General features: G+C 43.8%; 1 protein-coding gene and 1 pseudogene across 1 annotated transcript in view; both read right to left on the bottom strand.

The window, feature by feature from the left end:
• The window catches only part of OR6C319 (olfactory receptor family 6 subfamily C member 319), a 137666-nt gene extending 119617 nt beyond the window's left edge, over positions 1 to 18049 (bottom strand). Inside the window, exon 1 of the mRNA XM_070269186.1 lies at positions 17977 to 18049. The gene's annotated coding sequence lies outside the window, so the exon portion shown is untranslated. The remainder of the gene's footprint in view (positions 1 to 17976) is intronic.
• OR10P22P (olfactory receptor family 10 subfamily P member 22, pseudogene) lies at positions 9820 to 10756 on the bottom strand (annotated as a pseudogene).
• Positions 18050 to 24299: the final 6250 nt, after the last annotated feature.

A 24299-nucleotide genomic window follows, 5' to 3' on the forward strand; every position in this document is an offset into this window, starting at 1 on the left:
GAAAGGGAATAGAATGTGCAAAGGTCCATAGGTGAGCGAGAGCATGGCCACTCAGGGCGTCCATTACAATCGAGTATGTGAGATACAGGGAAGTGACAAGAGAAGAGGGAGATGTGACCAAAGTTTTCGGGCTTTGAAGAGGGCAGTTAACCACAGGTCTCTCCCTTTTAGGTTCTCTATCAACTAGGAAGATACACTGGAATAAGACAGGGAGCAAAAGATCAGCTTCTTTACTAGTCAAGTTGGATGGGAGGATAAGGCTTGAAAACTGAAGGTTAAAAGGAGCTTCTTGCTCCCACCTTTACCACCACCACGTCCCCAGTTACAGGCAGGGAGTCCATACAAATGACAGGTCACTGCAAGCAGGCCTGCCCCGAGCTCACCACCTGAAGCAGAAGAGAGCGGGTGCAGCCTAAGGCAGGCCGGCCTGAGAAGCAAAGCCAGGGGGCTCAGGATGCGCATGGGCAAAAATGCTTCCTACGGTGTCATCAGTCAGCCAGTTCACTCCCTCTCCCGTGAAGAAGTGAGCGAGCGGCTAGAGAGAAAGGCAGGAGGTGTTTCTACCCTCGTTCCCTTCTGGAAGTGGAATAGGCCCTCCACCTTGTGGAAACCCAAGAAGCATGGTAGTAGGTGTGCTCCCGCCTCCACACAGTGTAGATCATGAAGGATGCTGGGGGTCACGTAAGAATTTGGGGACTCATTCTCAGTGACAAGGTCAGATTTGAGTTTTCAAAAGCTCATTCTAGCTGTGGTGTGAAGAATAGATAATAGTGGCAGAAAATAGACAGAGGGACCACTGGCGAGTGTTATCAGTCAGTGTGTCTAGTTGCAAACAGCAGAGTCCCGTATGATCATCTTAAGCAGAGAGGAATTATTTAAAGACTTAGCAATGCATAGAGTTTCCAGGGAATGCAGAGAGCCAGGGTCCTCAGTGGTGGAGCCAGGGATGACATTCAACGTTCACAGGGGTGGCTCCAGTATCCATACAGCTGACACCAGAAGCTCGAGTCACACAGCACCACCCAGTGCATACTGATGGCACTTGGGACAAGACATCAGAACTCGACCACAGCCGCCCCCAAGAGCCAGAGGCCTCCCCGACCTGCTCTCCACATGGTAAATTCTGCATCCCCATCTGCCACACTGCTCGGCTCCAAATCAAATTATCACGCAGATGAGTCTGACTGGCAGAACCACAGTCATGCTGGTGCCCTAGCTGCAAAGGTAGCTGGGAAAGCACATTATCTGGCTTCTACTTTGGGGAGAAGGGATTCATAAAGCAGAAAACTTCCCAACCATTAGAGGAGTGTTCAAAAGGTGGTGGAAAGACAGAAAACAAGACAAACGTCCACCGGTTACAAATCCCACTGCTGTGACTGGAATCGAGGTGATTCAGCACACTCTCCGTTGAAACAAAGGGAGACATACAGTGTGGTGAGCTGGTAGAAATTTGAGGCATAAAGTAAGTGATTAGGGCCTGAACAGGAAGCACAGAAAGGCAGTTAAGCCAGAATGAGCAGTAATAATAACAGCTGGTATTGTTTGAGTACATACTCTATCAGTATGATAACATGATACTAACCTAGGACTAGTAATTGTCTTATTTAATTCCCATAAAAACCCTATGTGGTAGGTACAGGCCTGGGTCCCGATTTTGTGTGACCAAGAGCTTATATAATTTGAGACAGCCCTATTTAATAAAACAAAACTAAAGTACAAATATAAAATTAGGTGCAAATGTTTACTTAAAATGAAAAAAGAAATTACTGAAATTAGAATTTTTTTTTCCCTGAGGAAGATTCGCCCTAAGCTAACATCTGTTGCCAATCCTCCTCTTTTTTTTCTTGAAGAAGACAAGCCCTGGGCTAACATCTGTACCAGTCTTCCTCTATTTTGTACGTGGGACGCCACCACAGCATGGCTTGATGAGTGGTGTGTAGGTCTGCGCTAAAGCAGAGCATGTGGAATTTTAACCACTCGGCCACAGGGCCAGGCTCTAGAAATTGTGTATGTGTGTGTGTGAGGAAGATTCACCCTGAGCTAACATCTGTTCCAATCTTCCTTTATTTTGTACGTGAGATGCCTCCACAGTATGGCTGATGAGTGGCTGATCTTTTGGTCCCTGTCTTATTCCAGTGTGTCTTCCTAGTTGATAGAGAACCTATCTGCATCCGGGATCCAAACTCACAAACCCAGGCCACCAAAGTGAAGGGTGTGAAACTTTAACCACTCAGCTATGGTGCCTAGCCCTAGAAACTTTTTTTAAACTGGCAAATGCCACAAATGTGATATAATCCAAAAAAATAATATATTTTTGTTAATTAACTGCCTGATCCCCTCCATAATTCTTTTTTTCCTATCTTTTTTACGGTTTACTCTTTGACTAACTTCGTGTTCATATGATGATGATTTTGTGATACACTTTCTGCAGAGAGATTAGAAAGATGTTTTGTCTTTCCCCTAGCATGGTTGCTTGAAATTTGCTGTTCTTTTATTGAGAGTTTAGAAAAATTTCACAGCTCAACTCACTATTGGTAATTTTATATAAACTTTTAGGATTGTTGTCAGATTTGGTCAAACTCTTATGGAGTTTCTTTCATATCTTAGCTGTAAATTTTCACGGCATTTCAAGTTTTCTTGTGCAGTGAGTTATCTTAAACAGTCTGTGAACTGACCTCACTCCCCAGCCAGCTTGTCCTCAAGGTTTTCATTGTAGCAGCGTATTAAATTTATGTTTTCTTCTTTAATGTCAGTTTTTATGTCTAATCAACAAGAAATCTAAATCTTTTTTCAATGTGTTTGATTCCTTCTTCTTCATTAACTGGATGGTGTTCAAGTTTTCTATTTCTGCATAACAAACCAACACCAAATCTAGTGGCATAAAACAATGATCATTTTATTATGCTCCTAATTTCTGCAGATCAGGAATTTAGACCAAGCACAAAAAGATGGCTTGTCTCTGCCCCACAATGTCTGTGTCATCTACTGGGAAGACTCGATAGCTAGAAGGGACTCGAACAGCTGGGAGCAGAATCATCTAACAGTTTCTTCATTCACGTGTCCAGTGCCTGCGATGACTGGGTTTGTTGACCAGAACACCTACGCATGATCTCTCCATGTGGGTTGGGCTTCTCACAGCATAGCAGTTGGATTCCAAGAGGGAATGTCCCAGGAAAAAAGATCCAGAGCAAGCATTCCAAGAAAGCAAGACAGAAGCTGCAAGGCTTCTTCTGACCTAACCCTGGAAGTCACACAGCATCATTTCCACCACATTTGACTGGTTACAAGAGGGTCACCAAGTCCAGCCCAAATTTAAAGGTAGGGGCAATTAAACTCCACTTCTTGATATATGGGCATTGCAAGGTCATTTTACAGAAGTGCATGTCTGATGGGTGATATTACTGTAGTAATCTTTGGAAAATACTATCTGTTAGAGATAGATTATCAAATAATCCAAGAGCCTATACTTTACGCAGAATCTCTCTCTCTCTCTTAATGAATTACAGCTTGATTACAACTCATTTCTCCATATAAGAATAGTTTCTATTGACTTCATCATTCATCTTTATCACTTTTGTTTCTTATTTCATTCTTTTTACCTAGATTTTCTCTTAGTTCTCTTATAAGTAAGCTTGAAGAGGACCAAAGCAGGTAACTTCATATACATCCAAATCAGATGTCTATAGTTTCTCACTTTCTTATTGAAACATCAAAAACATCTAAAATTTCATTTAAAATGAAGTAGTTAAGCTTAACCAAATACTCTATTCCCATAAAAAGAAGAAAAAAATTAATGATGTGTTTATACTTTTATATGTTCCTGAATTACCAGATATGTTTCTGACAGGAAAGAACTTTTTTTTTACTTAGAGGATGAAAATCAAACCCTTGCTCACAACTCTACACACATGGCGATTGGAAGATTTCTTTTCTGTAGGCTAACTTCCCAACTCATACGTTTCCAACCACATTTCTCCTCCACTACCCACATATTTTCAGTGCCAGGCACCAGCAAACACATTTTTATCATAATACACCTCTGAGCTTGCACTTAGTGTCACAATGCTGAGTGATATGTCACAGGCAATAGAAGGCACATTCCTCAAAGTCATTCCTGCATCAGCAATAACTTAACTATACTAGCAACATACGAGGATATGGTATAGCAATAACTACACTCAAAAGTGACTGTGAACCACGTAAACACAGCCCACTAAACTGAAACCTAATCTATCCCCAGCTCGACTTTGTCTTAGACCCAGAAATATCCATGGCCGCTTCAGCACCACCCACCAGGAGGGGAAATGTGACAGAGAGGAAGTCAGAGAGGAGAGAGACAGAAGTTACAACAGATTGCAGTTAAAATACATCACTTTTGCAATTTTTTAAGAACATATGACCATAGGAACAAATTACTAGAGCTCCTTCCAGGCCCTTATAAGGAGCCTATCTAAGTGAAGCTCTCCAAAAGTTTAAGCTTCACAGTAGATCCACTTCTAAGTGGACTTGTTATTATATCAGTTTCAATAAGATGAGGAAATCAAGGCATAGAGATGCTGAACAACCTTCTCCAGGTGACACAGCTAGGGAGTAACAGACTTGAGTTTCCGACACTAGACCCCACACTTTTAACTGTCTACACTATGAATTCCCCCTCTGATCATGTAAGTTTAGAGAAAGCAGGAAGATGAGGACAGACAAGACGCTAAGGAGGATAAACAGAGTGACAGGCAAAACAAAAGCTTAGTGGCACAGAATAGGAGGGGCAGGACAGCCTGGACCACCAGAAAGCTACTTCTCCCCTGAACTGGGTATGCAAATACTGAGTAAGAAAATGCATTTTTCCCTATCTTGTAAGTGGAAAACACTCCAGAATCGGTATACTTTCTCCTGGAAAGGACAGAAGTTCACCTTTCTTGTCCTGCCTCAGAGTTATATCAACTCTAGCTATGCACCACCGTTTAATCCACTGGCATCTTGATCACCTCATCGTCCTAGAGGACACCACGCTGGCCCATTATACTGACCAGACTATGCTGGTAGCACCTGGAGAAAAGCAAATGGCAGGAATTCTATATATGCATTCATACCAGAGAGTAGGCAGTAAATCTCGTCAAATTTTGGAACCTATCACCCCAGTGGAGGTTTTCTGGCGATGTCAAGAGATCTCCTCAAATGTTAAGGACAAGTTGCCTCACGTCTTTTTCTCTACAGTAAGAAAAAGACCTCCTATGGTTCTCTGGATTGGGGAAGTAACATATAGACCATTTGGTTGTGCTGCTTCAAACCACTTATCAGGTATCTTAAAAGCCAGAACAAGAAAAGGCTCTCTAGCTGGTCCAGGATGCGGTCCTGCCATCTGGGCCTTCTGAACTACTCAGTGCACCCTAAGATGCTCAATGTTGGCGGCACTGGAACCTTTGGTAAGTCAAAGGGCAAATCACAGATTTGGGAGCCAAACCTTACCCTTTTGGTAAAATAATTAGTATCCTTTTATGAAAGTGTTCTTGGGTTTCTTGTAGTCAGCATTATGTACTGAACACCTGACCACTGACTCCAGGCTGTCATTGGACTATATCGCTCAGCGTAGATTGGATGTAAATTGATGCTTCCAATCTAAAGTTAGTTATTCGCAGTAGCACTTCACCAACAAGAGGAACTACTAAGTTTAGATGGACCCATGCACGTCCTGAAGACACAAGAAAGTTGCATCTGCCTCCTTCCCCAGCAAATCACATCTAGTTCTTTCTAACAGGCCTGTGAATAGAATGGCCTTCATGGCAGGAAAGGAGGCCATGCACGACTCAACCAAAGGGGCTTCTCCTCACCAGCTAACCCAGTTACCACCCCTGCTGAGAAGTCACTTGCCATTCACTTTGATCTGGTAGTTAAAAACTTTGTGGGAGACAGAACTCCACCCTTCTCTACAGAAGCCAAATGGCCAAAACACTGGCTTTCCCTAAACTCTGACAGCGAAGACACAGGCCTGTGACCTGAGCTAGTGCCTGTGGATGCATCTGCTAAGATTTTCAATCAAGCCCAAGTGATGCAAAGAGTAAAGGAAAGTTTACAATTCATTTCATGATGGCAGTGGTGGCATCCAGGGTCAAGAGACAGCAGCACCACACAGTGCCAGAAGAGTCGCCATAACCAGTGGTGGCAGGTGGCAACAGCATGCTGACCAGACCACCCCTGTGGTATGACCCTGGCTGCAGTTCTGGTCTCTAAGGTTCTCTTGGTTCCTGATCATTTTCTAAGCCTGCTTCTCCAGGGTTCCTATCAACTCTGCGAGCCACCAGAGTCAGTTTTTCTCCACCCCAGAATTCTTCAGTTGCTTCCCCTTTCCTTCTTTCTCTCCCATGGCCCACAGGGAATGACCCATCTGATCCCTTCAGAATTATCCCCACTCCACAGCTTGCGCCAGGATTTCCTCATTTCCAAATCCCCTCTCTTCAAAATCCCACACACAGTTTCTCCCTTACGTCTCTTCAACATAGCACACTTTAGACTTTCCAGCAACTTTAGGGGAATTCTTTTTAATGAGAAAAGTCCCAAATTTTTAAGATATTAAAAACCTCACTGAAATTTACCATTCAACTTCCTAGAAAAGCAAATGTTAGTAATAGCAACCATAGTAGCAATAAAAATAGATTAGTTAATGGGGCTGGCCCTGTGCATAGTGATTGAGTTAGGCATGCTTAGCTTCAGCAGTCCGGGTTCATGGGTTCAGATCCCAGGCACAGACCTATACCACTTATCAGCCATGCTGTAGCGGCAACCCACATATAAAGTAGAGGAATATTGGCACAGATGTTAGCTCAGGGCTAATCTTCCTCGAGCAGAAAAAAGAGGAAGATTGGCAACAGATATTTGCTCGGGGCTAATCTTCCTCAGCACCAAAAAAAAAAAAATAGATTAGATAACACTTCACTATTTGCTATGCAGTGGGTAAGCAGTTTTTTTATATTTATTCATTTATCTATTCAACAAATATTTCTTGAACATCCATTCTGTGTCAGGCACTACAAATACAGTGGTGAACAAGACAGACACATCCCTCTTTTATGGAACATATATTTTAGTGAAGAGAGAGAAACCATAAACAAATAAACAAGTTGATTTCAGGTAATGCTAAGTGATTTTGTAGCAAAGAATGACTAAGGAAGGTTACATTCAATCCTCACAGCAATCCTGTGAAACACAAAAGCTACATAATCATTATTTTACAGATAAGGAAATTAAGGCATAAAAGTGTTAAGAAATCTCCCAAGCTCTTGCAGATAGTAAATGACAGTCAGGATAATCTTGGACCTGCCTAACACCAACGACAAGCTCTAAACCACTGCGCCATAGTACCATCTGTAACCAGCCTTCTGGTCAACCCTCCTTAACCAGCTCCAAAGTCTCCACTCCTAGCCTTTCCAATAAAATACTGGACCCTATTCTACTCTTTAATGTGCCTTATTCCCAGGTATAGACATGGGCTCTCCATCCCCAGCCTTTCATATCGTCTTTTGCACTTACAGGATGGCCAACATTCACACAAGTACTAACAGTGGGTCTCTGGTCAAACAAAGGACTCACATCAGAGGAAACTACTATTTCCCAAGCGGCTTCCTTCTTCCCAAGTGGAGGTGATGGGAGCTTTCTACTTAGATCCTCACCTCCAACTGCAGTGCCAGCCCTGCCTGAAGAGCACCTGAAGGTACAGTTGTCAGATTCAGCAAATAAAAATACAAAACATCTAATTAAGTTTGATTTCCTAATGAATAATTTTTTTAATATAAGTATGTCCCAAGTATTTCTTTCCCCAGAAAGATAAAACGGTGCTAAATCCCTCAAGCCAAAGATTTCACGGGACACAGTTACACTAAAAAATTGTTTTTTATCGGAAATTCAAGTTTAACTAGGCATCCACTATTTTTCTGGCAACTCTATCTGGGGACCCTGAAAATAGGGGACCTCAGCCTTCAGAGCTGATGGTCACCATCTCAGGTGAGAGAAGCAGGAAGCCGCCCAGGGCTTAGCCAGTGCAATTCCACCAGGTCTTCCTCCTCTTTTCTCCACCCCCAGCTCAGAACAATGAGGAAAAAGCCTCTCCCCTTGTCTTGTTAGATACCAACTCCACCAGGAAGTCATTCTTTGGGTCTGACGTTGATGCCCCACGTTGCGCACTCAGTCCAAGTGTGTCTCACCCAGTTCTTGCTAGACTGAAGGAAAGTGAGTTCGTGTCCTCCTCATCAGATCTTTTCTGCATTTTACAAAATTATTAAAGATCCACTCCTCACCCATCCTTAACTTTCCCAGGCTATGTAACTGAAGCTCATCTGAGTTATAGTCCATTTTCTTGCCCTGAAAATTGAACTGCCCTCAGACTGTAAAACAACAAAAAATCTTTTGTGGGGCAATTTGGCAATATGTTTCAAAAGTTTGAAAACTGTGTATTTGTTTTGACTCAGCAATTCCATTTCTAGAAGTTTAAGATAAGTATACAAAGATATAAGTACAATGATATCTATCTCAGCAATATTTATAACAAAAAAATTATAATTCCAATAATAGGAGATTGCTTAAAAATCATAGTACCTCTGTACAGTAGGATACTGTATGATATTCAAACCATGCTATACAAATATATTTATATGGTAAAATGCCACAATATAGCTTAATAAAGTAGAAAATAAAAGTTATAGAATAATTTAGACAGTATAATCCCATTTCTAGTTTTTAAAAATATTTATATATAAGTACACAGAGGGAAACAAGACTGCAATAATTTCCTGAGGATATTATTAACACCAAAATGTTAACGGCTGTTTTCTTTTCTTCTGGAGGCAAAATTCTCTGCAATGAACAGCGTTACTTTTATAAACTGGGGGAGAAAATCAAGCTCGTCTCCAGGCCCTCAGTCACTGTGCCCTGAGAGGGATTCCCCTGCATGTGCTGCTCCCTCTGCAGCTTGTTGACGCAAGAATGGGCTTCCCAAGAAATGTAACATGGTGCTGGCTCCCTCTGGCCAGCAAATCAAGGTGGCCTCCAAGGAGAAAGAGCGGACAGTTTTCAAGAAACAAAAGCATCATCTTGGGAGTCTAGGGGCCAGATCGGACCTTCTGATCAGAGTCAGGGAAAGAGATGTGTGTGCACTTCTACCCTAGGACCAGAGGAGAAAATGAAGAGCAAGTCCTTCAGCAGACGAGAAAGAAGCTAAGGAGAGAATATCAACATCTCAGGGATCCCAGAGGAGAAGTTTTAAGCCAGGAACCAAGTAACTAGACAGATGCTTCCAGACTCAAAGCAGCACCCAGCAAGACTCGGCGTCTGAGCTGCCAAAGCCAGACCATCTACTCCCGGCCCCTGTTCCTGCCAGGATCCACCTCAGACTTGGAGTAAAGGAGCTCTTGTTGTACCAGAGGCAGCAGACGTGAGAGACAAAGACTTGCAGTGATGAGTCTGGGAGAAGGAGGAAGAGTGATGTCTCCAGGAATCAGCCCCAGGAAGGTCCAGGAATCTACCTCAGGGAAGACCAGGAATTGCTCAGTCGTCACACGAGACGGACACAGCCGCCTTCCCACCTCAACCTTCCCCCAACTGTGTTTCCCTCCTCTGCACCTACAGACACTGAAGTCAAGGCCGTAAGAACAGGCCCCAGAAGCAGAGCCCTGAGCAGATGGTCAGTGCCATGAGCCCTCGAGCCGCGCAGGCCAGGGAGCCCACACACCACACAGAGCAGACCAGACCCTTGGGGACTGTGGGGCCCAGCTTCTCCTCCTCCTTGAAAGTATCCAAGGATCAAGCACTTGTCTTCAAGAACCCAGGGGATCAAGTGCTCCAAAGGTATCTCTTCATGAGCAGCCTCATTGCCCCTGTGACCTCCTTGTTCCTCAGAGTGTAGACAAAAGGGTTAACATGGGGGTGACAACTGTGTAGCAGAGGGCAAGGATCTGGTCCGTGTCCGGAGAGGAGCCTGCCCAAGGCCCCATATAGGCAACAGTTCCAGTCCCAAAAAAGAGCATGACCACAAACAGATGGGAGGAACAGGTAGAGAAGACTTTTTGGCGTCCCTGGGATGACGCAACTCCAAGGATGGTAGCAAGGATACAGGCATAGGAGGCTATGATCAGTGAGAAGGGGGTCAAGATGAAGGCTATCGTGACAGCAAGATTGCCCACTTCACCCCAGAAGGTGCTCGCACTAGCCAATCTCAGCACAGGCAGCATGTCACATAGGAAGTGATGGATTGTGTTGGCACCATGGAAAGGCAAAGTGAAGATGAAGATGGAGTGAGTGATGCCAGTGATAATGCCCATGAGGTAGGAGGCGCCCACCATGCTCCCGCAGGCACCCTGGTTCATCAGGGTGGTATAATGCAGTGGCCGGCAGATGGCTGCGTAGCGGTCATAGGCCATGGCAGTGAGCAAGCAGCATTCAGTGATGCCAAAGAGGGCAAAGAAATACAGCTGGGTGAAGCAGCTGGCAAGTGGGATGGTGGGGCAGGAAGAGAGGAGATCGGCCAGCATCCTGGGCACGATGGTTGTGGCGCAGAGGATTTCCACCATGGAGAAATGCCGAAGGAAGAAATACATTGGCGAGTTCAGGGCAGGGTCTACCAGGGTGAGGAGGTGATCAGGGAGTTGCCCAGCAAGGTCACCAGGTAGATGCACAGCACCCCCCAAAAGAGAGGACCCTGAAGGGAACCAAAGCCTGAGAACCCCAGCAAAACAAACTCAGTTACTGCTGTCCCATTGCCACCTCCCATGTCCCCAAAGCCAGACTGGAAGAAAGAGCTAGGAGAGGGCTTCTGCAGCAGCAGGAGGCGGCCAGGCAAAGAACAAAGGCTCCGGTGGCAGCAAGAAAGGCGTGGACTAGTCCACAAGAACATCCCACTCATCAGCAGTGGGGTGGGAATGCTGGCAATTCCCTCCCAGACAACCCCTTAGCACAGAAAGCAAAGAAAACTGGGGAGTTGAGGGGGAACAGCAGACCTCCCTCGAGGCTGGGACCTTGAGACACCAGGGTGGTTTGTTCCACTCACCCACGTTCCAGGTTCTAGGAGCAAAGAGCTGGGACAGCTGGAACTGCTCCCTTTGAGAAAGCAGCAGAAAATATGACAGAAAGGTGGGTGAGCAGACAGAATAAACTCAGCTGGTAGAAGGAGGATGGAAGAAAGACAGACCCACTGTGAGGCAGGGGAAGAGCTGGATTGACAGCGAAAGCAAGAGAAAGAGAAGACACAGGGTCAGAGGCTATGCGGAAAAGGTAGGTGGGGCTTTTACCTGCACCTGGGTCCCCACAGCCCTCAGAATGCCACTCCCCAGCAGCACATCACAGGAGCTCAATCCCCCCAAGGGCCTGATTCCCAGAGCAGAGGATGGAGAGGGAGGGGAGGCAGGGGAAGCTGAAGAAGGGGGAAGGGAGTTTTGCCTGGGGACCAGAAAGAAGGAAGCAGTTTCCTCCTGCCCCATCACCGTGCCTAAGCCCGTGAGAATTCCCTGCTGTCAGTCCTGGGGTCTGGAGTCCCCACCCCAAGGATGATGAAGAGACCACCACAATGCAGACGAGTTGGGATGTGTCCAAGGTCCCTCAGCAGGGCCTGAATGAAGCTGGGCTCAGAAACCAAGCATTCCAGCTCCCTGGCCAGTGTCCATCTGCTGAACTGCTCTGCCCACGCCCCAAGGGCTGCCCTCTGCCCATGGACCATTCCCAGAGTTAGTCCCTAGGCTTCTTCTTTCCAGCACCTGGAAAACACTTTCTCAAAATCCTTCTGTAAAACAGTGCTAATACTCAAAGAAAAGAAATTGCTAAAATAGCAACAGGTCTGACTTCTGGTAGAACTTCCCAACCCAGCCCAGGGGTTCAACTCTCTCCTCAGCTGCTGAGGAAGCTTTAGAAATAGGAAACACTCAGATCTCACCTGGAGTAAATGTTGTCCCCAACAGCAGGGGATGAGAGAGGGGACTGAGAAGATGCCTTGAGCCCTAGTGGCTCAATGAATAAGGACCAGAGACAAATTGCAGGTCCTTCAAATTATGTGTATCACTGAACCAGGAAAGAAGCTTTTCCTCTTTGCTGCAGTTTCCCTCCTGTTTAGTTTCCTATAAATATCCTCCTAATTCAAGGCAATCTCTCGTTTGATTGGGTTATTTTCTGTTTTAGGCTGCAAAAGTTTACTTATTAAGAATTTCAAATAACTTATGTAGATAGTTCACCCTCAAGGAAGGGAGGCATAACTTCCCCCACCTTAAGTGTGGGCTACACATAATGACTTTCTAGAAAGAAGCAGAAAAAAGAGTAGCTTTACAGTGGAACAACCTGATAAATGCCACCTCAACCAGGTGATCACGTCAACATCAACAGTGTCAAATCACACTGACAGTCTGTAGCTTTGATCTGATGTGATGTGAATGGCACATTACCTGTGTCACCTTCCTTCTAAAACCCATAACTCCAGTCTAATCATAAGAAAAACGTCAGACAAATTCCAATAGAGGGACACGCTACAAAACATCTGACCAGTACTCCACAAAACTGTCAAGGTCATTCAAAACAAGGAATGTCTGAGAAACTAACAACTGAATATAATTTGGTATCCTAGAAGAGAAAAAAGGACATAAGGCAAAAACTAAGGAAATCTAAATAAAGTTTGTGACCTGAGCTAACATCTGTTGCCAATCTTCTTTTTTTTCTTCTTGTTCTCCCCAAAGCCCCCCAGTATATAGTTGTATATTCTAGCTGTAGGTCCTTCTGGCTGTGCCATGTGGGATGCTGCCTCAGCATGGCTTGATGAGTGGTGCCATCCACGCCCAGGGTCCGAATTGGTGAAACCCTGGGTCACCAAAGCAGAGTGCACAAACCCAACCACTTGGCCATGGGGCTGGCCCCCATTATTGGTTTTTTTGGATAATTTTTAAAATTTGTATTTGTGGACTTCTCTTTTACACTTAAATAAGTCCCTTTAGCATTTCTTGTAAGGCTAATTTCTTGGTGATAAACTCCTGTAGTTTTTGCTTGTCTGGGAAACTCTTTATCTCTCCCTCCATTCTGAATGATAACCTTGCTGGGTACAGCATTCTTGGCTGTAAGTTTTTTCCTTTAAGCACTTTAAATATATCAAGCAACTGCCTTCTATCCTATAAAGTTTCTGCTGAGAAGTTAGCTGATAGCCTTATGTGGTTTCCTTTGTATGTAACTTGTTCTTTCTCTTGCAGCTTTTAGGATTCTCCCTTTATCTTTAATTCTTGATATTTTAATTATAATGTGTCTTGGTGTGGGCCTCTTTGGGTTTATCTTGTTTGGTGCTCTCTGTGCTTCCTGTATTTGGATGTCTGTTTCCCTCCTTAGGTTCAGAAGGTTTTCAGCTATTAATTTTTCAAATAGATTCTCTTCCCTTTTGTCTCTCTCTTCTCCTTCTGTGACACCTATAACATGGATGTTAGTGCACTTGATGTTGTCCCAGAGGTCCTGTAGACTGTCCTTGTTCTTTTTAATTCTTTTTTCTTTATCTATTCACCTTGGGTGATTTCCTCTAGTCTTTTGTCCAGCTCGCTGATCTGTTCTTCTGTATCATCTACTCTGCTATGGAGTCCCTCTACTGAATTTTTCATTTTCAGTATTGTATTCTTCATTTCTTTTTATATTATATTTATATTGGTTCTTTTTATATCTTCTAATTCTTTGTCGAAGTTCTCACTGAGTTCATCCACTCTTCTCCCAAGATCACTGAGTATCCTTATGACTATTAGTTTGTACTCTTTGTCAGGTAGGTTATCTCTGTTTCATTTAGTTCTTTTTCTGGGGTTTTTTTCTCTTCCCTTACTTGGAATGTATTCCTTTGTCTCTTCATTTTGCCTCTTTCTCCATGAACAGAAACTGTCATTATTTGCAGATGATGTGAGTTTATATATAGAAAACCCCAAGAATCCACCAAAAAACTTTCAGAAGAAATAACTGAATACAGGAAAGTTGCAGGATACAAAATCAACATACAAAAGCTAGCTGCATTTCTACAAACAAACAACAGAAAGAGAAATTAAGAATACAATCCCATTTACAACTGCAACAAAAAGAATAAAATACCTAGGGATAAACTTAACAAAAGAAGTGAAAGACCCGTACACGAAAAACTATAAAACAATTTTGAAAGAAATTGAAGAAGACACAAAGAAATGGAAAGATATTCTGTGTTCTTGGATTGGAAGAATTAACATAATTAAATGTTCATTCGTCCTAAAGCAATCTAAGATTTAATACAATCCTTATCAAAGTTCTAACATTTTTCACAGAAATAGAACAAATAACCCTAAAATTTATATGGAACAACAAAAGACCTCGAATAGCCAAAGGATTCCTGAGAAAAAAGAATAAAGCTAGAGGTATCACACTCCCTGATTTCAAAATATAATACAAAGCCATAGTGACCAAAACAGCATGGTACTGGCACAAAAACAGGCACACAGATCAATGGAACAGAATTCAGAGCCCACAAATAAACACACACATCTATTGACAGCTAATTTTCAACAAGGGAGCCAAGAACATACAATGGGGAAAGGAAAGTCTCATCAATAAATGGTGTTGGGAAAACTGGACAGCCACATGCAAAAGAATAAAGGTGGACTATTATCTTATACCATACACAAAAATTAACTCAAAATGGATTAAAGACTTGAATATAAGACCTGAAACCATGAAACTTCTAGAAGAAAACCTAAGCAGTACACTCTTCATCAGTCTTAGCAGCATATTTTCAAGTACCATGTCTGACTTGGCAAGGGAAACAATAGAAAAAACAAACAAATGGGACTATAACATACTAAAAAGCTTCTGTACAACAAAGACAACCATCAACAAAACGAAAGGGCAACCTGACAGCTGGGAGAAGATATTTGGAAACCATATATCTGAGAAGGGGTTAATATCCAAAATATATAAAGAACTCATACATCTCAACAAGAAAAAAAACTAACAACCCGACTGAAAAATGGGCAAAAGATCTGAAAAGACATGTCTCCAAAGAAGATATACAGATGGCCAACAGGCACATGACAGGATGCTCAACATCATTAACTTTCAGGGAAGTGAAAATCAAAACTACAATGAGATATCACCTCACTCCCGTTAGAATGGCTATAATTAACAAGACAGCAAGCATCGGAGAGGATGTGGAGAAAAGGGAACTCTCATGCACTGCTGGTGGGAGTGCAAACTGGTGCAGCCACTATGGAAAACAATATGGAGATTCCTCAAAAAATTAAGAATAGAGCTACCATATGACCCAGCTATTCCACTGCTGGGTATTTATCCAAAGAACATGAAAGCACGAATGTGTAAAGATATATGCACCCTATGTTTACTGCAGCATTATTCACAATAGCCAAGACTTGGAAGCAACCTAGGTGACCATCAAGGAATGAAGGGATAAAGCAGATGTGGTATATATACACAATGGAATACTACTCAGCCATAAAAAAGAATGAAATCTTGCCATCTATGACAACATGGATGGGCCTCGAGGGTGTTATGCTAAGCGAAATAAGTCAGAGGGAAAAAGTCAAATGCTGCATGATCTCACTCATAAATGGAAGATAAAAACAACAACAAAGAAACACATAGAGACAGAGATTGGATTGATGGTTACCAGAGAGGAAGACGGGAGGGAGGAGGGTGAGAGGGGGGATTAGGCACATGCATGTGGTGATGGATTGTAATTAGTCTTTGGGTGCAGAACACGATGTAATCGACACAGAAATAGAAATATAATAATGTACATTCAAAATTTATATAATGTTATAAACCAGTTTGCTGTAATAAAAACATTTCTGTTGTTTCCAAAAATTAAATTAAATTTTTTTTTAATTTAAGAAGTAAAAATAAAACATTAAAAGAAAAAGATGGAATTTGTTTTAATGTATTAAGCGCAACTTACTTTCAGCTAATTACGCCTACTCACATCTTTGGAAGTGTGTTTATCAATGGAGTAATTTTGCAAGTTAGTCAAGAGTGAATGTTTCTGATTATCAATGTGCGTTTTTTAAACGTGTGCGTTTTTCAAACGTATGCGTTAGAGACAGGCTTGAGCAAAACAGGAGTGATGGGCACTTAGGTTGTTTCCAGGTTTATGATGTTGAGTATTGCTACAATTTCCAGTTAACAAGAGTTAGAAATGAAAAACGGGAGAGAATGGGATAGAGTCCGGGAAATGGACCCCAAAGGGCAGACTTTTGCCGAAGAGCAGCATGACTCTCCGCGGTTTGTTCAAAATGGGATCACATCGCCCCCGTGTGGTGAATCTCCGAATAGCCACGTTCGATGCCGTCCCCTCTGAGCTGTGAGAGATGGTAAAAGGAATATTCCTTGAAGACCCTCTACTGATCCAAACTCCAGTCTACAGAGGAGGTAACTGAGTTCTCAAAAAGCTCGTTTGGTTTACCCAAGATGGCTCAGAGAATTAAGGGCAGAGCTGAGAGAGGAATAATACGCGTCATTTATAGTCCGTGGCATTGTTGCATAAATCACTTCACTTAATCCTGACACGACGAGGTTTAATTAATCCCACCCTACAGATGGAGAATCCAGTGAGAGAGATGAAGTATCTTGCCCTGGGCCACACAGTCTGACTGCAGCTCAAACACAGTCTATCTGCCCCCAAAGCCACTGAGCTCTATTAACCCAGCCTCCAAACCAACGCCCACCCCACATGTCTTTCTAATGTGTCTGCATCTAGATCACAGAAACAAGATGCCCTGCAGACATCTGCTCTAATTCCATCGTGTTATCAAAGAGGAAAGAGAGATGGAGAGGGGATATGATTTTTCCACAGTCACCAAGAGTCAGAGCGAGGGCTGGAGCCCATGTCTCCAGGCTCCTCATGTAATGCCTTATCTGGCCTCTGTCCTAGTTACCCATCTACTGCAACTCTGTGTGCATGTGTGTGTGCGTGCATGTATGTGCAAGAGTGCCCAGTAGGTGTACATCTGTGTGCAGGGATGTCCTGTGTGTGCATGTGTTACATACGCATACATGTGTGTGTGCAGGGACCATGTGGCATATAGGAAGTGAGCCAGGAAAACCCCAGAGTAATCCCCGCAGGTAACACGAGCTTCTCAGATTGACGCCTGCCTGTTTGCAGAGCCTTGGGGTCAAAGATCAAAGAGTTTAAGGAAGAAAGGGGTCCTTGGTGGTATAAGGTATGATAACTTGGCCCTGAGGGACCAAGGGTGTCTCAGTAGGTGCAAGATCCCAGGGTCATACTTCGCTGAGGTCCACTGTGCAAGGCTCAGACAGACATACGAGGCCACTAGGGGGTCAGACAAATAGGCAGAGCTCAAGCCACAAGCCCCCTGCCTCCCCCAGGACAGGAAGCCCAGGGAACCAGGAAAGGATATACCCCAACTAAGCAGGCTCTTCCATACTCCTGCCTCAGCAGCTGAGCTCCACTTCTGGGTCTCTGCATGGACCGTGCGGAGAGGGAGCCAGCACACTGAGGGAGGAGCAGAGATGCTATAAGAAGTAGCATTGGCAAAAGAGGGGAAAGCGTGGCCAGAGACAAAGGAGGGACTTCCCTGATGCCCCTCAGGTGGCAGCGCCCTGAGCGCCAGGGAGCTCATGCCAGAGCACCTTAGGGCAGGGTGTGAGAGCACAGGACCAAGGCCACAGGCCCTGTGAAAACACACACCCCTGACACAGAAGAGCCCACTCTTGCCTCAAGTAAGATGTTTTCATCCAGGTAAATACGTAGGTGAGGTGATTTCCACCAAACCAGATTTCCCATCCCTGGAACACACCTGTTTGCTGTTCTCCTGCCTGAGAACTTTCCTCACCTTCCCCTGAAGTTTACGTCCTGTCGCCCCCTCCAGGCCCAGCACATCTTCTGAGAAATCTCTTTTGATTCTCCCAGAGAAACTACATCGCCCCACGGCCTTCCTTCTCGTATTATCTCAAAACTTAGTAACTTAAAACGACGAACGTTTATTAACTCACTGTTTCTGACTCGGGAATCCGGCATGGCTTAGCTGAGGGCCTGCAGCTCTCACAAGACTGCAATCAAGATTTCAGCCAGGCTGCCCTTCTCCAAGGCTCCACTGGGAGGGGTGTGCTTCCAGGCTCACTCACCAGGCTGGTGGCAGGCCTCAGGGGCTCCCTGGATGGGGACATCAGTTTCTTGCCATGCGACATCTTCCCGGGGCTGCTCACACCATGGCAGCTCCTTTCCCTCTGAGTAAGTGAGCAAGGGAGAGAGTAAGAGAGAGTGAACAAGGTGGAATTCGCAGTCTGTAACCTAATCTCAAAAGTGACGTCCCATCACTTTTGCTTTTTACTCTTAGTTAGAAGTGCGTCACTGATGCTAGCCCCGAAAGGTCCAGGTTACAGAAAGACTGTGACTTCTGTCTTGTTCACTCTCTCTCGCTCTCTCCCTGGCTCGCTCAGAGGGAAGGCATTGGCCATGGTGTGAGCTGCCACGGAGAGGCCCAGCGGCAAGGAAGTGATGTCTCCATTCCCTCACGAGGAGGTGGTTACATGAGGCCTGGAACACCAGGAGGTGGGGATCGCTGGGGGCCAGCTAAGGGGCTGCCTGCCACACACGGGCACCTCTGCTACAGTGGACACTGCCTGAGCCCCTGCTGAGTCTAGCACTGCGTTGAGTAAGCACATTTATGAAGTCCCATCATCCACCTACCGAGCCAGGCACTATTCTCACCCCTGCAGATGAGGAGGCCGAGGCCAAGAGAGGCGATGTGTGTGACTTGCCCAAGGTCCCATCAGTCAGTGGTGGAGCCAGGATTCAAACCCAAGCCTCTGACTCCCAGTCCAGTGCCCTCTCTACCTCAACTGCCTGCCATGGATCACTTTCCAAGTTAGATCCTGGCTTCACCACCTGCAAGCTGTGTGACCGTGGGCACGTTGTTTAACCTCTCAGAAGCTCAGTTTTCTCATCTGTAAAACAAAGACAATTCCTACCTTGTAGGGTTGTTGCAAGAATTAACATAATGTATGAAAAGCACTTACACAATGTCTGGTGTATAATAAGAATCAGCATTATTTCACATGAATCAGGGGAAACAGAGAAAGTGAGATTACAATGTCCATGTTCACCCTGGACTGGGAAGACAAAATTTCAAAATCAAGAAAAGCTACCCAAAAGATCCCAAGATGGAAGAAAGCATGGGATCAGAGGAAAAGTTCCTTGAAAGTGACTGCTTTTGGAGGGAAGGCTTAGGAGGCCCTGCTCTCCCAGCCTCGAGGGCCAAGAGAGGGCTTTCTTGGTCAGGTCCCGTGACATTTCTCAGAACAACATTTTTACTCAGGTGAAAGTAGAAATTGGTAGTATCTGCAGCATCCGGGATGTGTGCTGATGGGGGGACAAAGGGGGAGCCAAGGAGAGGGAAAATGAACTGAAGAACAATGTAAAAATGAGAGAAAGGGGACCAGGGGCTGTTGGCCAAACCCACGAAGCTTAGAAGATGAAAGTGGCCTCAGCTGAAAACACTGGGATTGGACCCAAGACCTAGAATTGTGGCGACCTCCCCCCAGAGATCGTGAGAAAACACACAAGTCCGGGAAGTCCGCGTCCCCCTAACCCCAGACCTTCCTGACGCTCCCGGGCCAAGCTTTCTCTTTGCGGGAAAAATGAGAGAGTGAAGATCTCAGAGGTGCTAAGAACTCCTGAGAGAGAAAGCTTGGGGAAGGGACTGGCCTCTCCAGGCCAGGAGATCCTTGTAGTTCTAAAGGTCTCAGCAGTCAATGGCATGCATCTTAATGCAACTGGGTGATTAACAAAACTTTCTCCCCGCGGCTGCTGTGCAAGTTTTAATTAGTTCCCCGGGCTCAGCCAGGCTCTCTGTTTCCCTCAGGCCTGCTCCCGAGCTCGCAATCCCCAGTGCCTCTGCAACAGTAATTACCTGCTCCAAATGAGAATGTCTCTACCCGCACCGAGGCAATCAGGACCACAATAACTCCGCAATTATTTTTGTCCCTCCACATTTTTAAAAAATAAAAAGTTTGCAGCCTAGCAACGAACAGAGCACTTCAGCAATTTCCTTTTATTACCTCATTTGATCCTCACGCCTACCCCAGAGACAGGCCTAGCAGGTATTACTACCCTGTTTTAGTGATGGGGAAACTAAGGAGCCACATGACTGCAAAGTCTCTTGGCCCACAAGGATGGAAGTGGGACTTGAAACCTGGAAGCCCAATCCCTGCCTCCTCATCCACGACACTTCAATATGCCACCGGGTCCTGCCCATCTTGGGTCCCCTCTCCCACCAGCTCTGTCCCCGCATCTGTTACTTGTTCTCTGAAAGCCCAGCTCCTTCCAACACCAAGAGGCCACAGCGTCCTACATGGCGACCCAGAACAGCTGACCTCCTCTGAGAATCCTCCTACCCCTCACAGCCTGGCCCCTCACCACCTGGCCAAGCCTCTGGAGCAAGGACGAGTGCACCTGATGGAGACATCACTGGTCCCTGCCCACCATCCTCACTGCGCCTCTTAACACCACCCACCACTCCGCCCCATGATCTGCCTCCTTCGACCTCCCACCTCCAGCCCAGAGCCAAGGAGAGATTCACTGTTTACCTTTATTTATTCAGTATCTTGTTTCGTGTTGCACAGTATAAATAGCTTACCAAGACGTACAAAACACCACAAGATGGCAAAAACTAAAAGTAGAAACATGGGAAATAAAGAAAAAGAAAATAAATTTTAAAAATAGAAAAAGAAAGGTAGAGATATAAAATGGAGCCACAAATTAAACTAAAAAATGTAAAATGTAAGACCTATGCCCTGCCTGCGATGGGTGACAAGTTTGGCTCAAAACTCTTTAGCAGCCAACCCCAAAAGAAAGGTCTGATCACTTCCAGAGTTCACAGTGCCTGTGAGATAAAACAGAGACAGACTACTCAGGACAGAATAGCTACTCTCAGAGCTGAGACCAGACCGAAGCGTCTCCCAAGGACACTCCCAGAGAGATGACTGTGCTTCATGTCCTTACTCCCGCCTTGACAGTGAATTTCCTGGGATGATTTCTAATAACCTCCCTCAACACAGGGGCTGCCATCCCACCCCAGGACCTCTGTGGGAAAGACAGGATGCACCACACACCCTGCTCTGTGCTGGTGGAGCCGATCCAGGGCAGGATATCTCAACCTTGGTACGATTGATGTTTAGGGTGGATCATTCTTTGTGGTAGGGGCTGTCCTGTGCATTGTAGGATGTTCAGCAGCATCCCTGGCATCTACCTACTAGATGCCAGTAGCACCCTTCCCGCACTTGTGACAAACAAAATGTCACCAGACATAACCAAGTGTGCCTTGGGGGACAACATCATCCCTAGTTGAGAACCACTGATCCAAGAGCAGAAATCATTGCTCCTATTTTCCTTTTAATGTGGAGAGGCAAAGAAGGAAACTGGTTTTATTTTTATTATTTTTACAGCTTTTTTAAGGTATAATTTAATGACCATAAAATCCACTCATTTAAAGTACTCACTTCAGTGGGTTTTAACATATTCACAGGGTTGTGTAACCATCGCCACTAACTAATTTTAGAACATTTTCATCAATTCAAAAAGTAACTCCATACCCCCAGCAGTCACTTCCCATTCTTCCCTCTCTCTGGTGATGACTAACCTAGTATCTCTCTTATGGATTTGCCTGTTCTGGACATTTCTACAGATAGAATCATGCAATATGTGATATCTTTTCTGCCTGACTTCTTTCATTCAACAAAATATTTTCAAGTTTCACCCATGTTGTAGCATGTGTCAGTATGTCAATCCTTTTTATTGCCAAATAATATCCCATTGTATGAATCTATCGTATTTTATTTATCCATTCATCAGTTTATGGGCATTTGGGTTGCTTACACTTTGGGACCACTATGAATAATTCTGCTATAAATTTTCATGTATAAATTTTTGAGTGGGCCTATGTTTTCAGTTCTCTCGGGTATATACTTGGGAATGGAATTAGTGCGTTATATGGTAGTTCTATGTTTAATATTTTGACAAATTGCCAGTTTTCCAAAATAGCTGTACCATTTTATATTCCCACCAGCAATGAATGTTGATTCTAATTTCTCTACATCTAACACTTGTTATTGTCTTTAATTTTCATTTTGGCCATCCTAGTGGGTGTGAAATTGTATCTCATCGTGGCTTTGATTTTTACTTCCCTAATACCTAATGATGCTGTGCATCTTTCATGTGCTTATTGGCCGTTTGTATATCTTCTTTGGAGAAATATCCTTAAATCCTTTGCCCATTTTTCAATTGGGTTATTTGTCTTTCAATCGTAGAGTTGTAAGACTTCTTTATAAATTCTGGATACAAGTCCTTATCATATATATGATTTGCAAACATTTTCTCCCATTCTATAGGTTGTCTTTTCACTTTATTAATGGTGTCCTTAGAAGTACAAAAGTTTTTAATTTTGATGAAGTTCAATATATAAGTTTTTACAGCTATAAATTTTCTTCTTTGACCCATTGGTTATTTAGGAATGAGTTGTTTAATTTCCACGTATTTGTGAATTTCCTTCAGTTATTGATTTTTCGCTTAATTCCACTGTGGTCAGAGAAGATACTTTGTATTATTTTAATCCTTTTAAATTGATTGAGCCTTATTTTATGGTCTAACATATGGTCTATCTTGGAGAACGTTCCATGTCCAGCAGAACAGTATTCTGCTATTGTTGAGTGAAACGCGCTATAGATGTGTGTTAGGTCTAGTTGGTTTATAGTGTTGTTCATGTCTTCTAGTTCCTTTTTCTATTTCTGCCTAGACACTCTGTCCATTATTGAAAGTGGAGTACAGAAGTCTCCAACTACCATTGTCAAATTAGCTATTTCTCCCTTCAGTTCTGTTAGGTTTTACTTCCTATATTTTGAGGCTCTGTTGTTAGATGGCTATACTAATATCAGATAAAAACAGAGTTTAAGACAAAAGTTATTACTAGAGGTAAAGAAGGACATTTTATAACAAGAAGAGATTCAATCTCTCATGAAGGAAATAATACACATTAAGTGGAAATAAAAGAAATAGAGAACAGAAAAACAGTAGAGAAAATCAACAAAACAAAGAGTTGAGTCTTTGAAAAGATCAACAAAATTGACCAGCTTTTAGCTAGACTGACCCAAAAAGGGAATCAAAGTATTAAAATCAGGAATGAAAGAGGGGATACCGTGACTAACTTTACAGAAATAAAAATGATTATAAGGGAATATTATCTGTCTAGTGAGTCCAACATCTGGCCTTCCTCAGGAAACAATCCTGTTGATTGCTTTGTTTTTTCCTGTGTATGGGCTTCACTCTACTGTTTCTTTGAGTGTCTCATAATTTTTTGTTGAAAACTGGACATTTTAAATAATATAATGTGGCAACACCAGAAATCAGATTCCTTCCCCCTCAGGATTTTTGTGGTTGCTGTTTATTGTTGTTTGTTTGTTTAGTGACTTCCCTGAATTAATTCTGTAAAGTCTACATTCTTTGTCATGTGTGGCCACCGAAGTCTCTGCTTAACCAGCTTGGCAGTCAGCTAATAATTGAACAGAGATTTCCTTAAATGTCTTTGACTTTAAGTCTCCCACCCTTGGCTGTGTGTGTGTTGTGGCACGCCTTTGATACTCCAGCAGTTTACAACTCTGGCTTCGCCTTCATTTCCTGCTTGTACAAAGCCTCAAAGTCAGCCAGAGGTGAGAGATGCACAGCCCTGTGCAAACGTTGCATTCTAGATGCCCAGAAATAAGTAAGAGATTTTCAAAGCCCACCTATGGATATCCCCAAATTTTCCTTTTAAGATTTTATCCAGCATCTTGTTTGCCCCAATGGATATTGCTGCCTCAGGCAGCTGCAATTTTAAAATATTGCCACTAATTATTTGACCTGATGATAGGAATTTCCTCACTGACCAAAGAAAGACAAACCTTGTGAATGAGGCTTTTCCAGGAATCTTCCAGACAGGGCAAATAGTGACAGTTCTCTAGGGACTAGCCCTTTGGGGAGCTCAAATCCATTCTACCTCCTGCAGTGACTGCTAGGCTGCTAAGTCCTGCAGTTACTGTGGTTCTGAGGCTGCTGGTGTCCAGGCTACCATGGAGCTTGGAAAAGGGGATGGGAATGGGGCAAAACTCACTGTTCTTATAAGAGTCAGTCATTTTTCTTAAAAAAAAAACCACTCCTCAGATTGTAAGCCTTTGGTTAATTTCTAGCGTTCTGAATAACTTGATTTTGACCATTTTTGTCAGTGTTCTTACTGTTTTTATGGAGGAGCATGTTTTCAGAGGTCCTTATTCCACCATTGCGGAAG

The sequence above is a fragment of the Equus caballus genome, chromosome 6 (genome assembly GCF_041296265.1).
Source record: "Equus caballus isolate H_3958 breed thoroughbred chromosome 6, TB-T2T, whole genome shotgun sequence".
In the NCBI taxonomy this organism is placed as follows: Eukaryota; Metazoa; Chordata; class Mammalia; order Perissodactyla; family Equidae; genus Equus; species Equus caballus.